General features: G+C 45.5%; 1 protein-coding gene across 2 annotated transcripts in view; it reads right to left on the reverse strand.

The window, feature by feature from the left end:
• LOC133257610 (kynurenine--oxoglutarate transaminase 1) overlaps positions 1–16,235 on the reverse strand; it is a 68,688-nt gene extending 52,453 nt beyond the window's left edge. The window contains exon 1 of one of the 2 annotated variants that reach the window (XM_061433778.1): positions 16,120–16,235. The gene's annotated coding sequence lies outside the window, so the exon portion shown is untranslated. Of the gene's footprint in view, positions 1–12,215; positions 12,239–16,119 lie in introns of those variants that run through there. The other variant, XM_061433779.1, reaches the window with a different exon arrangement.
• Positions 16,236–16,304: the final 69 nt, after the last annotated feature.

Here is a 16,304-nt window from a genome sequence, read left to right on the forward strand (position 1 = left end):
TGAGCAGTGACACCACGGCCCCTTGGGCTACTGACTCACTATTTCCAGAAAGAATCGATGAAGCACAGACTGAGAGATGCTCAATGGGAAAGGAGAGAATTTGATCTAGTTGCTTACATTTTATGGATGGGGATAGTGATGAGCAGGGAGGGGCACCGACCAGCCCAGATTCCAGGGGGACCAGATCAGCTGGGGCATAATCCTGGCATTTTTCTCATCCTAGCAGCTGCCTGGGACATCATTATGCCTGTGTCTCAGAGGAAGATGCTCAATAAACTTTCACTGAGTGAGAGAATGAATGTTTATCTCTCCAACCAGACTGTGAGCTCCGTTAGAACTAGGACTCTTCTTTGCTCATCTTTTTACTATCAACAACTGGTGCAGGAACTTAGATACACACCTTTTATTACTTCAGATCAGATCAGATCAGTCGCTCAGTCGTGTCCGACTCTTTGCCACCCCATGAATCGCAGCACGCCAGGCCTCCCTGTCCGTCACCAACTCCCGGAGTTCACTCAGACTCATGTCCATCGAGTCAGTGATGCCATCCAGCCATCTCATCCTCTGTCGTCCCCTTCTCCTCTTGCCCCCAATCCCTCCCAGCATCGGAGTCTTTTCCAATGAGTCAACTCTTCGCATGAGGTGGCCAAAGTACTGGAGTTTCAGCTTTAACATCATTCCCTCCAAAGAAATCCCAGGGCTGATCTCCTTCAGAATGGACTGGTTGGGTCTCCTTGCAGTCCAACGGACTCTCAAGAGTCTTCTCCAACACCACAGTTCAAAAGCATCAATTCTTTGGCGCTCAGCCTTCTTCACAGTCCAACTCTTACATCCATACATGACCACAAGAAAAACCATAGCCTTGACTAGATGGACCTTTGTTAGAAAAGGAATGTCTCTGCTTTTGAATATGCTATCTAGGTTGGTCATAACTTTCCTTCCAAGGAGTAAGCATCTTTTAATTTCATGGCTGCAGTCACCATCTGCAGTGATTTTGGAGCCCAGAAAAATAAATTCTGACACTGTTTCCACTGTTTCCCCATCTATTTGCCATGAAGTGATGGGACCGGATGCCATGATCTTCATTTTCTGAATGCTGAGCTTTAAGCCAACTTTTTCACTCTCCACTTTCACCTTCATCAAGAGGCTTTTGAGTTCCTCTTCACTTTCTGCCATAAGGGTGGTGTCATCTGCATATCTGAGGTTATTGACATTTCTCCCGGCAATCTTGATTCCAGCTTGTGTTTCTTCCAATCCAGCGTTTCTCATGATGTACTCTGCATATAAGTTAAATAAGCAGGGTGACAATATACAGCCTTGACGTACTCCTTTTCCCATTTGGAACCAGTCTGTTGTTTCATGTCCAGTTCTAACTGTTGCTTCCTGACCTGCATACAAATTTCTCAAGAGGCAGGTCAGGTGGTCTGGTATTCCCATCTCTTTCAGAATTTTTCACAGTTGATTGTGATCCACACAGTCAAAGGCTTTGGCATAGTCAATAAAGCAGAAATAGATGTTTTTCTGGAACTCTCTTGCTTTTGCGGTGATCCAGCGGATGTTGGCAATTTCATCTCTGGTTCCTCTGCCTTTTCTAAAACCAGCTTGCACATCAGGAAGTTCACGGTTCACATATTGCTGAAGCCTGGCTTGGAGAATTTTCAGCATTACTTTACTAGCGTGTGAGATGAGTGCAATTGTGTGGTAGTTTGAGCATTCTTTGGCATTGCCTTTCTTTGGGATTGGAATGAAAACTGACCTTTTCCAGTCCTGTGGCCACTGCTGAGTTTTCCAAATTTGCTGGCATATTTATTACTTCAGCAAGTATTTATTGAACTCCCATTATGCGTTATGCCCTAGCCTAGCCACCAGACACACAGAGAACAGGATACCTTCCTTTCCCTTAAGGTGTGCACACAGAATGAGGGGGACAAATGAGTAATCAGACCATTCTAATACAGTGTGAGCCTTAATATGCAAAGAATTCTTATCAATCAGTTACAAAAGACCAACATGTCAATAGAAAAAAAAAAAGTGGGCAAAAGATATACATTCACACACAAAAAGAAAACAGCATGTAAACTGGAAGAGATGCTGAACCTTGTCATAACTGACAAAGTGCAAACTACAATGAAACACAATTTTCTGTGTCTCAGGCAGAGAATAATAAGATTGAGATACACCAAGTCAATACTATGATGCCCTAAAAGTCACTGGTATATCTTCTGGAGGGCAACTTAATATTAGTGACTTATATTATTCATTCCAATCCCAAAGAAAGGCAATGCCAAAGAATGCTCAAACTACCACACAATTGCACTCATCTCACACGCTAGTAAAGTAATGCTCAAAATTCTCCAAGCCAGGCTTCAGCAATATGTGAACCGTGAACTTTTTGATGTGCAAGCTGGTTTTAGAAAAGGCAGAGGAACCAGAGATGAAATTGCCAACATCCGCTGGATCACCGCAAAAGCAAGAGAGTTCCAGAAAAACATCTATTTCTGCTTTATTGACTATGCCAAAGCCTTTGACTGTGTGGATCACAATCAACTGTGAAAAATTCTGAAAGAGATGGGAATACCAGACCACCTGACCTGCCTCTTGAGAAATTTGTATGCAGGTCAGGAAGCAACAGTTAGAACTGGACATGAAACAACAGACTGGTTCCAAATGGGAAAAGGAGTACGTCAAGGCTGTATATTGTCACCCTGCTTATTTAACTTATATGCAGAGTACATCATGAGAAACGCTGGATTGGAAGAAACACAAGCTGGAATCAAGATTGCCGGGAGAAATGTCAATAACCTCAGATATGCAGATGACACCACCCTTATGGCAGAAAGTGAAGAAGAACTCAAAAGCCTCTTGATGAAGGTGAAAGTGGAGAGTGAAAAAGTTGGCTTAAAGCTCAACCTTCAGAAAATGAAGATCATGGCATCCGGTCCCATCACTTCATGGCAAATAGATGGGGAAACAGGGGAAACAGTGGAAACAGTGTCAGACTTTATTTTTCTGGGCTCCAAAATCACTGCAGATGGTGACTGCAGCCATGAAATTAAAAGATGCTTACTCCTTGGAAGGAAAGTTATGACCAACCTAGATAGCATATTCAAAAGCAGAGACATTCCTTTGCCAACAAAGGTCCATCTAGTCAAGGCTATGGTTTTTCTTGTGGTCATGTATGGATGTGAGAGTTGGACTGTGAAGAAGGCTGAGCGCCAAAGAATTGATGCTTTTGAACTGTGGTGTTGGAGAAGACTCTTGAGAGTCCCTTGGACTGCAAGGAGACCCAACCAGTCCATTCTGAAGGAGATCAGCCCTGGGATTTCTTTGGAGGGAATGATGTTAAAGCTGAAACTCCAGTACTTTGGCCACCTCATGCGAAGAGTTGACTCATTGGAAAAGACTCTGATGCTGGGAGGGATTGGGGGCAAGAGGAGAAGGGGACGACAGAGGATGAGATGGCTGGATGGCATCACTGACTCGATGGACATGAGTCTGAGTGAACTCCGGGAGTTGGTGACGGACAGGGAGGCCTGGCGTGCTGCGATTCATGGGGTGGCAAAGAGTCGGACATGACTGAGCGACTGATCTGATCTGATATTATCTTTGACTTAAACACTCCATCTTCTGGATGTTTATCTTACAGGGATGTTCATACACATACATAAACCTTGATGATAATTGCAGTATTGTGTGTGAGAAAAAAACAAGACAATTGTGTCTTATCAGTTGGAGGCTGATTCAATTTGTTTTGATTTATCCATACAGTGGAATGCTGTACAGTCACTAAAAGTAATGAGACCACTCCTTAGCATTCTGACATGAAAAGATGTTCAGGTTACATGAAAAATGCATGTTGATTTCAAAACATACTACAAAGTTACAGTAATCAAAACAGTGTGGCACTGCCTTTGGACAGACATACAGACCAACGGACCAGAATTGAGAGCCCAGAAACAAACTCAAACGTCTATGCCCAGATGACTTTTGACAAAGTTTGAAGACCATTCAATGGGGGTAAAATAATTTCTTCCACAAATGGGGCTAGGACAACTGGATAGCCCCTTGCAAAAGAATGAAGTTGAACCTCTATCTCACTCCATCTACACAATTTAACTCAAAATGAATCGATGACTTTGATCACATTCTTGATAGTGTCCTTTGATGTACAACAGTTTTACATTTTTATGAAGTCCAAACACAGAATTAGATCATGACCCAGCAATACCACTCCTAGTTTTATACTGGAAAAACTAAACAAATGTCCACACAGAAACTTGTACATGAATGTTAATGGCAGCATTATTCATAATAGCCAAAGGGTGGAAACAATTCAAATGTCCTTCAACAGATGAATGGTAAATTGGGGTATATTCACACAATGGAATACTGTTTGGCCATAAGAAGGAACAATGGACACACTGATACATGGTACAACTCAGATAAACCTCAAAAGCATCCTAAGAAGTCAAACACAAAGGGTCATCTATTGTGTGATTGCTTTCACAGAATATGTCCAGAATAGACAAATCCATGGTGTCAGAAAGCAAATTAGTAGTTACCAGGGTACAGAGAGGGGAATGTGATTATTCCATAGACACAGGGTGCGTTTCTGGGGTAATAGAAATATTTTGAAACTAGAGGGAGCTGGTGATCATGCAACATTGTGAATACACTAAATGCCACTGACTTGTACACTTTAAGTGGTTAACTATGTGTTCTGTGCATTTTACCTCAATTGTAAAAATGTATGGGGACTTCCCTGGTGGTTCAGTTGTTAAGACTGTGCCCTTCCATTGCTGGGAACGTAGGTTTGATTCCCGGTTGAGGAACTGACATCCCACATGCAACTAAGCCTGCGTGCTACTAGAGAATCCAGGCACCACAACAAAAGATCCCGCATGCCGCAACTTAAGACCCGATGCAAAATATATGGTAAGAAAAAAGAGGCATGTGGAAGACAACATACTCCACTTGCATTTTAAATTATACAGATAGATACAAATGTGGTGGTGCATACATATGCATACACACACATAGTTCTCACTTCCCACTATACTGTGAGACTGTAAAAATGACCATTCAAGCTGAAATGGTGCAGAGAAAACTGAACAATGGGAAAAATTATGATTGTTCAGTGACCTTTCAAAGGTGTTGTCAAAGCATTAAAACCTCTTGATGATGTAGGGGGCCACAGGAGACACAGGTTTAATCCCTGGGTTGGGAAGATCTCCTGGAGGAGGGCATGGCAACGCACTCCAGTATTCTTGTCTGGAGAATCCCATACAAAGGAGCCTGGCCGGCTGCAGTCCATGGGCTCGCAAAGAGTCAGACATGAATAAGGTGACTTAGTACTCAAACACGCATCATAGACATGAAATAAAGATTTCTTTTAAAAAAACCTCTTGATGGTCTGTTATAGATGTAGAGAGAAGTGAAAAAGTAGTGAAACTAATAATAATACATTTAATACTTATTAAATTGCTAGTGTAATTTAAATTTAAACATTGAGAATTCAAGTATTTTCTTTCATTGTAAAATGTATCAAGGATGACCCAGCAATCCCACGTCTGGGTATACATCCAAAGGAAGAAAGTCCTATCTCAAGAAGACATCTGCACTCCTGTGTTCATTGCCACATTCTTCATGAGTCGACATTGGGAGACAACCTGAGTGTCTGTTGATGGATGAATGGATAAAGAAAATATGGTATGGATGTATATACAATGGAGTATTATTCAGTCTTTAAAAAGAAGGAAATCCTGCTATTTGTGACAACATGGATGAAATTGAAATACGTTATGGTAAGCAAAATAAGCCAGAAAGAAAAGAGACAAATATTGCACAATATCACTTATATGTGGAATTTGAAAAAAAAAAAAAAAAAGAAAGAAAAAAGTCTAACTCATGGAAGCAGAGTGTGCAGTGGTGGTTGCCAGGGGCTTGGGAACGGAGGAAACAGGGAGAGATTGATTAAAGAGTACAAACTTTCAGTTAGAAGATGAATGATTCTGAGGATCTAACGCATAGCCTAGTGGCTACAGCAGACAATACTTTATTGTTGTATAGCTGAAATCTGCTAAGAGAGTAGATCCTCTCCCAAAAAAAAGGGTAACTACATGAGGTAATGGATGCATCATTAACTTGTTTGTGGGAGTCATTTCACCAAGTACACATAGAGTAAATCATCACGTTGTATACTTTATATTACAATTTTATCTGTCAATTATACTTCAATAAATCTGGGGGAAATTATCAAGAGTTGTTTAAACAGTGCTTGCCTTCCAGTTGTGTAGCTTCAGATACAGAACCAGCATCTTCTCTATGCACTGGTGAATCATCACACTCCTTTCTAAGTTCAGATCAACTTAAAATACTTTATCCTTTGTACTTTCAATGCTATGAAATGTATCTGGCAGTTCCTTTAATGTGGTGCTTTTGCTGGCGTCATTTCCTTGGGACAACATCATCCTTTTTGTCAGAACCACTTTCATTCGCATGTCGCTACGATGAGCCTTCACTGTTTCCCTGGCTGCATACTTAGAGCTTCTGGAACAGCAAATAGCTGCAGGTTCAACATTCCCAGAGCCAGCTATTTTTTTTTTTTTGGATGCGTCACACGATTTATGGGATCCTAGATCCTGGATGAGGGATTGAACTCATGCACCCTACATTGGAAGCTCTGAACCTTAACTGCTGGCAAGAGAAGTCCTTGCCAGCTATTTAAAAAATCATTCTACTTATCTTCAATTCAGATTGCACGTTCAGTCTTCAGATCAGATCAGTCGCTCAGTCGTGTCCGACTCTTTGCGACCCCATGAATCGCAGCATGCCAGGCCTCCCTGTCCGTCACCAACTCCCGGAGTTCACTCAGACTCATGTCCATCGAGTCAGTGATGCCATCCAGCCATCTCATCCTCTGTCGTCCCCTTCTCCTCTTGCCCCCAATCCCTCCCAGCATCAGAGTGTTTTCCAGTGAGTCAACTCTTTGCATGAGGTGGCCCAAGTACTGGAGTTTCAGCTTTCCTTCAGAATGGACTGGTTGGGTCTCCTTGCAGTCCAACGGACTCTCAAGAGTCTTCTCCAACACCATAGTTCAAAAGCATCAATTCTTCGGTGCTCAGCCTTCTTCACAGTCCAACTCTCACATCCATACATGACCACAAGAAAAACCATAGCCTTGACTAGATGGACTTTTATTAGAAAAGGAATGTCTCTGTTTTTGAATATGCTATCTAGGTTGGTCATAACTTTCCTTCCAAGGAGTAAGCATCTTTTAATTTCATGGCTGCAGTCACCATCTGCAGTGATTTTGGAGCCCAGAAAAATAAAGTCTGACACTGTTTCCACTGTTTCCCCATCTATTTGCCATGAAGTGATGGGACCGGATGCCATGATCTTCGTTTTCTGAATGCTGAGCTTTAAGCCAACTTTTTCACTCTCCACTTTCACCTTCATCAAGAGGCTTTTGAGTTCTTCTTCACTTTCTGCCATAAGGGTGGTGTCATCTGCATATCTGAGGTTATTGACATTCCTCCCGGCAATCTTGATTCCAGCTTGTGTTTCTTCCAGTCCAGCGTTTCTCATGATGTACTCTGCATATAAGTTAAATAAGCAGGGTGACAATATACAGCCTTGACGTACTCCTTTTCCCATTTGGAACCAGTCTGTTGTTTCATGTCCAGTTCTAACTGTTGCTTCCTGACCTGCATACAGGTTTCTCAAGACACAGGTCAGGTGGCCTGATATTCCCATCTCTTTCAGAATTTTTCACAGTTGATTGTGATCCATACAGTCAAAGGCTTTGGCATAGTCAATAAAGCAGAAATAGATGTTTTTCTGGAACTCTCTTGCTTTTTCAGTGATCCAGCGGATGTTGGCAATTTGCTCTCTGGTTCCTCTGCCTTTTCTAAAACCAGTTTGAACATCAGGAAGTTCACGGTTCACGTATTGCTGAAGCCTGGCTTGGAGAATTTTGAGCATTACTTTACTAGCATGTGAGATGAATGAATGCAATTGTGCAGTAGTTTGAACATTCTTTGGCATTGCCTTTCTTTGGGATTGGAATGAAAACTGAACTTTCCAGTCCTGTGGTCACTGCTGAGTTTTCCAAATTTGGTGGCATACTGAGTGCAGCACTTTCACAGCATTATCTTTCAGGATTTGAAATAGCTCAACTGGAATTCTATCACCTCCACTAGCTTTGTTCGTAGTGATGCTTTCTAAGGCCCACCTGACTTCACATATATGTTCAGTCTTACCACTCCGCATTTCTGTGCTGCGCTTTCATGTGAGTTGCCAAAGTCCCTCTTTTGGGTAGCTACTTCCTATTCTTTTGCTCACACATTTTTGTAAAATGTCACATGGGTTTATCACTAGGAGACAGGAGGCAACACAAACCACATGCTTTGCTGTCTGTGTAGGAACTGAATAACACGCATGGTGACCAATCCTGAAGGAAATCACTCCTGAATATTCACTGCAAGGACTGATGCTGAAGCTGAAACTCCAGTACTTTGGCCACCTGATGCGAAGAACTGACTCATTGGAAAAGACCCTGAGGCTGGGAAAGATTGATGGCGGGAGGAGAAGGGGACGACAGAGGATGAGATGGTTGGATGGCATCAGCGACTCGATGGACATGAATTTGAGTACACTTTGGGAGCTGGTGATGGACAGGGAGGCCTGGCTGTGCTGCAGTCCATGGGGTCGTAAAGAGTCGTACCCGACTGAAGGGCTGAACCGAACTGAACTGACCAATCAACAACAGGCTTTGAAAGAAGTGATGTGATTGGTCACTCACCGTTGTGCATCTGTCATTTCCGCAGTGATTTGTGGATGGAAGAAGTAGTAGCAAAGTTCCTGTGTGGTGCAATTATTCATAGGTAACATAATATGGCACATGAAATTTGAACTGTGTTATTGAAGACTTCCCTGGTGGCTCAGACGGTAAACAGTCTGCCTGCAGTGCGGGAGACCTCGGTTTGATCCCTAGGTCCTGAAGATCCCCTGGAGAAGGAAATGGCAACCCACTCTAGTATTCTTGCCTGGAAAGCCAAGAAGGCTACAGTCCATGGGGTCGCAAAGAGTTGGACACGACTGAGTGACTAATACTTTCATTGAGGGACTGGTGTTATTTAACTATACTGGAAAGCAAGGACTGCCGCATTATGTACTGTATTGGCTTGTGTGTAAATTATTAACAGTGATTATTTCCCTGGGATTGATAGGGGAGGGTCTTATAAACTTCCCTGTGTACACGTGTGTGTGCAGGCAGGCGTCCTCAGTCCAACTGTTTGTGACTCCATGGACTGTAGCCCGTCAGGATGCTTTGTCCATGGAATTTTCCAGGTAGAATACTGAAGTGGATAGCCATTTCCAACTGCATGGGATCTTCCTGACCCAGGGATTGAAGCTGTGTCTCCTGCATTGGCAGGCAGATTTCTTTACCATGGCAGTGCTAAGTCACCTCAGTCATGTCGGACTCTGTGCAACCCCATAGACGGCAGCCCACCAGGCTCCCCGTCCCTGGGATTCTCCAGGCAAGAACACCGGAGTGGGTTGCCATTTCCTTCTCCAATGCAGGAAAGTGAAAAGGGAAAGTGAACTCGCTCAGTCGTGTCCGACTCTTCGCAACCCCATGGACTGCAGCCTACCAGGCTCCTCCGTCCATGGGATTTTCCAGGCAAGAGTACTGGAGTGGGGTGCCATTGCCTTCTCCTTACCATGGCACTACCTGGGGAAAAAACTGGTTTTTTGTTTGTTTTTTTTTTAGGCGGTGTTTTTAATTAATTAATTAATTTATTTTTGAGGCAATGAAATTCTGGAATCACACCTTGGACTGAAGCCATTTACTAGCTGTGTGACTTCTGGCAAATTACTAAACCTTTCTGAGTATCATTTCTGAAATGAAAATAATGATAGCTCCTGGTCCATGGGTGGTAGTGAGAAGTCAATGAGTTAACACATGAAAACCACATAAGTCTGGTGTCAGGCAAGGAGTCAGTGTTTCAAAAATGTATCATTGTTATTATTAAAATTTAGTCTGAGAAGTGCTGCAGTGCAGGCAGCTCTAGGGAGGCCAACCCTGCCTGGAGAAGGGAGCTTAAATGCGCCAGGTGACCTTCAGAGCACCTTTCTGGGCAGCTTCCAAGGCATCTAAGATCTCAGACTTCCTGGCTGCCAGGCAAGGGGCTGGTGCCCAGCAGTCAGTGCCTCCCCCAATACACGCCTCCATCAGTCTAAGCAGCTATTGGCCACCTTCTCGGCCAGAAGTCACCAGGACTTGTGAACAGCGGGTGGATGACCCCTCGGGACAGGCCTCAGTGACCAATCCTCTGGCTGCTGATGTCAGCTACACCTCCTGCTGGATGCAGCCTGGAGGGAGACCGGATAAAGTCCAAAGCCTCCTAACTTGGCCTCTGGAGCAGGCCTAAGTCCAGACTCTGCAGCTTCTGTATTCTCTCCACTCCCAAATACATAAATCCTTTGCTTCGGAATAGATGTTGCCCACTTTTGCTCAAGCTATATCCTGTCGGACAGGCCTTTTAATCTGACCCCCTAGCAGGGCTGAACCCCAGCTCTGAAGTCTCCTGGGTCAGTCTGGGCCCTCCCCAGAACTCAGATCACCTATGATGTGCCTGACTCCTGTGCTAAATGCTCATCCTCACAACAGCCTTCAGAAAGGCGTCATTGTCCCTGTTTTGCTGAAGAGGAGAATGAACAAAGCTCAGTGAGCTGAGACAGCCTGAGCTGGGTGGGATTCAACCCCTGGTTTACCTGTTTCCAAAGTCAAAACCTGTCCCCCCCCAAAATCCTTTTGGGAGGTAGGTGCTGCCGCCTCTATCAGCTCCCCTGCATCTAGGAGACCATCAGCCCCTGGGGACACGAGCCATGCCTTATCCAGCTTCCACCCTGCATGGCAGCTTGCAAGGACAGGCAAGGTGGCTTCGGCTTTACAGCCTGGCTGTACATCACCTACGGCAATTGTGTATAGTAAGGATGTCAGGTTTTAGTGTTTCTCAATAGTGGCACACTTGGTGTTTGGGCTGAGTCAGTTCTTTACCAGGAAGATCTACATCTTCCCACGGTGGCTAGAAGGATGTTTACCATCCTTGGCCTAAATATGTCAGAAGATCCCCCTCCTCCCCTCCCCTGTCCAGTTACTGAGAAAACACAAACCATGGCACCTCTGGAGGAGAGGCCTGGGTACCATGCCCAGGCAAGACCAGCCTGCTATACCAACTACCACAGAAGATGAAAGCTTGGATTTAGAACTTGAACTTGGATAAAATGGTCCCGGCTCCACTCTGAACAAGCTATAGGACCTTAGTCCTACCACAACCAGACTCAGCTTCCTCATCTGTGCAATGGGGACAATAATAAATATTAATGCAATCACCCTCAGAAAGCATTTAGCACAGGTTCCTGGTCCACTTAACCTGTCAATGACAATAAACTGTTAACATTTAAACCTCTAAGACTTTCCGTAAAAATTAGTTAACCAAGTAGGACAATAAAATCTCTTGCAGATACTGAATTATTTATCTTCTTGTTTGTCTTGGATGTACAGAGTCCCTCCAAGACAACTGTCTGATGAAAACTTGTTGAGTCAACGGTTCTGCCCCAAGGGAGGTTACATCTGTCTGGGGAGCTCTAAGTACACTGACTCAGACACAGTTCCCCCTTAGCTTTGGGTTTCCCAGGTGGCGCCAGTGGTAAATAATCTGCCCGCCAAAGTAGGAGACATAAGAGATGCAGGATTGATTCCTGGGTTGGGAAGATACCCTGGAGGAAGGCATAGCAACCCACTCTAGTATTCTTGCCTAGAGAATCCCATGGACAGAGGAGCCTGGTGGGCTACAGTCCATAGGGCTGCAAAGAGTTGGACACGACTGAAGCAACTTAGCACACACGCTCGCCCCTTGGCTTTGGAATTGGCAAAAGAGACAGAAATGCTTTCGGAGACTGTAGGCTCCCAGGCCAGAGGGGCTGGTGGGTGGGGAGCCTGAGTGAGTTACACAGTAGGAAGGCCACTCCTTTTCCCTCCTGGCACAGGATCCAGATCCAAAAATTGAAATCTCACTCTTTGGGGCAGTTTTACACATGGAGGAGAAAACAATATATGTGTATATATTTAGTGCTGGCAGAAAGACTAAAGAGAGTCATATCAGTGGTACAGACGGAGAAACTGTCAGAGTGGGGAAATGACTTACCCAAAGTGAAAGTCCTGGGAAAGCACAGAAGGACCTCAGCTATGAATCCAAAGCTTGTATCTCTGTACAAGAATGAGGAAGTGAGATGAGTGTTCGGAAAATATTTCAGGGAGCGGGCAGAGCCATCTGAGAGTGGGAAGTGGCCCCACGTCTATTAGGGCAGGAGTAACGGTGATTCATCTCTTGCTGAAGCTGGAGTGACTTTGGCTTGCTGGCTACAGAAGGCTGGGAGCGAGGTGTGCCCAGCTAAATGTCCCAGCATGTGGGAGACCTGACAACCCAGGTGAGCATGAATGGCTAGGAAGACAGGAGGAACATTTCTGTGTTGACAGCTTTGTTCACATGGGCAGAGTTTCTACGTCAGCAAGTTGGCTGCCACCCCGGGGACCGAATGAATGGGGGGGATGGGCATCAGTATGAAGGACTTTCTCACTGCTGTGCTTAATTGCTCAGTCATGTCTGACTCTTTGCGATACCATGGACTGTAGCCCACCAGGCTCCTCTATCTATGGGGATTCTCCAGACAAGAATACTGGAGTGGGTTGCCATGCCCTCCTCCAGATCTCACTGCTAACCTTCCTGTATTCCTTTGTTGCCCCAGTCTGGATTATGACATTAGGGAGTCCTCCGCTTTAGAGATGTGGAAGGTCAAGTGCGGCGTGGAGAGTGGGATGCCATGTTGGAGGCCCTCACGCTGCCATGAGGAGGCACTATGTGGGAGGAAAAAGCCGATTCAGGCAGAAACCAGACAGATCATTTCTAACCTGCACTGTCTCTGATCATGTCAAGTATTTTCACGTATGAATGTGTCTCTGCTCCAGGCCCCAGCTTCATCATTTCTCCTCCTAGATACCTTATGCACCTTTCTCTCTCTCTCTTTTTTTGGCTATGCTGGGTCTGTGACCCAAGGCATGGGTTTTTTTTTTTTCTCTAGTTGCGGAGCATGGGCTTAGTTGCCGTTAGGTATATGGGATCTTAGTTCTCTGGCCAGGGATGCAACTCGTGTCCTCTGCATTAGAAAGTGGATTCCCAACCACTGTACCACCAGGGAAATCGCTTATGCATCTTTCAGTCAGGTTAAATGTCACCTCCTTTGAGAAGCCTTCTGTGACTCCCCTGGGGCTGAACCAGATGCCACCTTCTCTGTGCTCCCAAGGCCTGAGCTTGCCCACCCACCACAGCAGTCATCATAGATGCCAACAGCTGGGTTGTCTGTTGCCCTCACCAGACTCTAAGGACAGGAACTGTGTCTGTCCTGTTCTCCATCAGCTCCTCAGCCTCTGGCAGCTCAACTAACTGACCTGAGGTGTCTCAAAGAATTAGTGCTGATGGTCCCAGGAGGCTGAGGAGAGACTGAGAAGCTCAACAACCTTTCTAGAAGTCGAGAAGTGAGGACCCTCTTTGGGCAACTTTTTTTTTTTTTTAAGTATACTTGATTTACAACGCTGCAATGGGCAACTTTCTTAACTTCTCTGTATTTCACTTACTAATCTGTAAAATGTATTTCACTTACTGATCTGTGTGTAAGGCATAAAGTAGGAAATGAGGGAGCATTCAGTGTCAGCAATCATAGTTCTGCAGGAGTGGACATGGAAGCTCAGGGAGGTATGTGCCAGGTCCAGACTCTAGGCTAGAAAAGGCAAGCCTTGGACTCTGGTCTGGGTTCTGGCCTCCAATCTGTGCCTCTCTTCATTCTACACTGCTGGTTGTTGCCTGTCTGTTTCACTTCCTCAGTCAATAGACAGCCAATAAACAGCTACTGGATGCCTGCTGGGTGCCAGGTCCCAAGCTGAGAGCTGTAAGGCTGACAACAAAAGATGCTTTTCAGGAGGCAGTGGGATGAGCAAGAATGGTATTAGTGTAAAATGCTCCCGGGCTCAAATTCCAGCTTTTCCACATCCTGGCTATAAGATATTACGAAGGTCCCTGATCTCTGAGCCTGTTTTTTCCTTTAATAATGGGGAAATACAAGACTTCCCAGCAGGAGAGCTGCAACCTGGCACTGGGCAGCACTGGATATAAATGGAAGCCAGTTATTATTAATATCCTCATCATCCCATTTTATTTTTAACCAACCTGTGCGCGTCGTAGTTAATTCTTCCCCCTTGTCCGGGCACCCAGGACCTGGTTCTCTGTCCCAGGCCACCACAGTTAATTACTCGTGCATCTCACTAGCCGGCTGATACACATACCAGAGGAACCAGAAATCAAATTGCCAACGTCCGTTGGATCATTGAAGATGCAAAAGAGTTTCAGAAAAGCATCTACTTCTGCTTTATTGACTATGCCAAAGCCTTTGACTGTGTGGATCACAACAAACTGTGGAAAATTCTTAAAGAGATGGGAATACCAGACCACCTGACCTGCATACAACTGGACGTGGAACAACAGACTGGTTCCAAATCAGGAAAGGAATATGTCAAGGTTGTGTATTGTCACCCTGCTTATTTAACTTATATGCAGAGTACATCATGAGAAACATTGGACTGGATGAAGCACAAGCTGGAATCAAGATGACGGGGGAAATGTCAATAACCTCAGATATGCCGATGACACCACCCTTATGGCAGAAAGCAAAGAACTAAAGAGCCTCTTGAAGAAAGGGAAAGAGGATAGTGAAAGAGTTGGCTTAAAACTCAACATTCAGAAAACAGATCATGGCATCTGGTCCCATAACTTCATGGCAAATAGATGGGGAAACAGTAGAAACAGTGACAGACTTTATTTTGGGGGCTCCAAAATCACTGCAGATGGTGACTGCAGCCAATATTAAAAGACACTTGCTCCTTGGAAAAAAGTTATGACCAACCTAGATAGCATATGAAAAGCAAAGGTCCATCTAGTCAAAGCTATGGTTTTTCCAGTAGTCATGTATGGATGTGAGAGTTGGGCTATAAAGAAAACTGAGCACCGAAGAATTGATACTTTTGAACTGTGGTGTTGGAGAAGACTCTTGAGAGTCCCTTGGACAGCAAGGAGATCCAACCAGTCCATCCTAAAGGAAATCAGTCCTGAATATTCATTGGAAGGACTGATGCTGAAGCTGAAACTCCAATTCTTTGGCCACCTCATGCGAAGAGTTGACTCACTGGAAAAGACCCTGATGCTGGGAAAGATTGAAGGCGGGAGGAGTAGGGGACGGCAGAAGACGAGATGGTTGGACGGCATCACCGACTCAATGGACATGATTTGGAGTAAGCTCCGGGAGTTGGTGATGGACAGGGAAGCTTGGCGTGCTGCAGTCCATGGGGTCGCAAAGAGTCGGACACGACTGAGCGACTGAACTGAACTGAATGAACACACACCGGCAGACACCCACGCCCCCACTCACGTTCTTTCACACAAACGGTAGCAGCGATCAACGCTGTTCTTTTCGTCCCTTCAGTTTTCCATCTATGGTATCCTGGAAGCGGTCCCCTATTAGTGCATGGTGAACATTTTTCTTTTTTAGCGGTGGCACAGTATTCCATTGTACGGATTCTCTTTTAACGCGGTTGCCGTTACTATTATCAATCTGGGATCTCCGAGGACTTGGGATACTTAGAGCTGTCGAGTTGGAGTCCAGCACCCGGTTCCAGCCCCGGCTCCGCCCAGAATTCACCCAGTCTCCCTGGGCTCCCTCTTCCCCACCCGTACGGTACGATCGCGCGAGTCGGGGTGGGGCGGGGGATGGGGATGCAGAGAGGACCAGCCTGGCGGATCCCAGTGTCCGAGTGCGGATCAGCGAGAAGCGCGCGCAACAGCTAGGGACTGAAGTCAACCTTTCGAGCGTAGCCACTACGCTATACCAGCAGCACCAAAAGCAGCGAGTAGTCTGGCACAATCAAGCTCGGAACGGGCTGTCAGGCCCTCCCGCTTCGGCACCTGATCTCGGGGCAACAACGCTCCGGCACCGGCTACTCACCCCCGCCTCCGCCGCTTCACCCTTCGTCCCCACGCCCGGAAGGTTACAGCTGTCCCTGTCCCTTTAAGGCGGCGGAGCCCGGGCTCCGCTACTTCCGCCCCAAAGCAACATGGCGCCAACCGGGAGCAGAGCGGGTGAAGGCGAGGAGAAGAGCGCCCCTCAAAAAGATGGCTACGCCCCGGGCG

The sequence above is a fragment of the Bos javanicus genome, chromosome 11 (genome assembly GCF_032452875.1).
Source record: "Bos javanicus breed banteng chromosome 11, ARS-OSU_banteng_1.0, whole genome shotgun sequence".
Taxonomy (NCBI): Eukaryota; Metazoa; Chordata; class Mammalia; order Artiodactyla; family Bovidae; genus Bos; species Bos javanicus.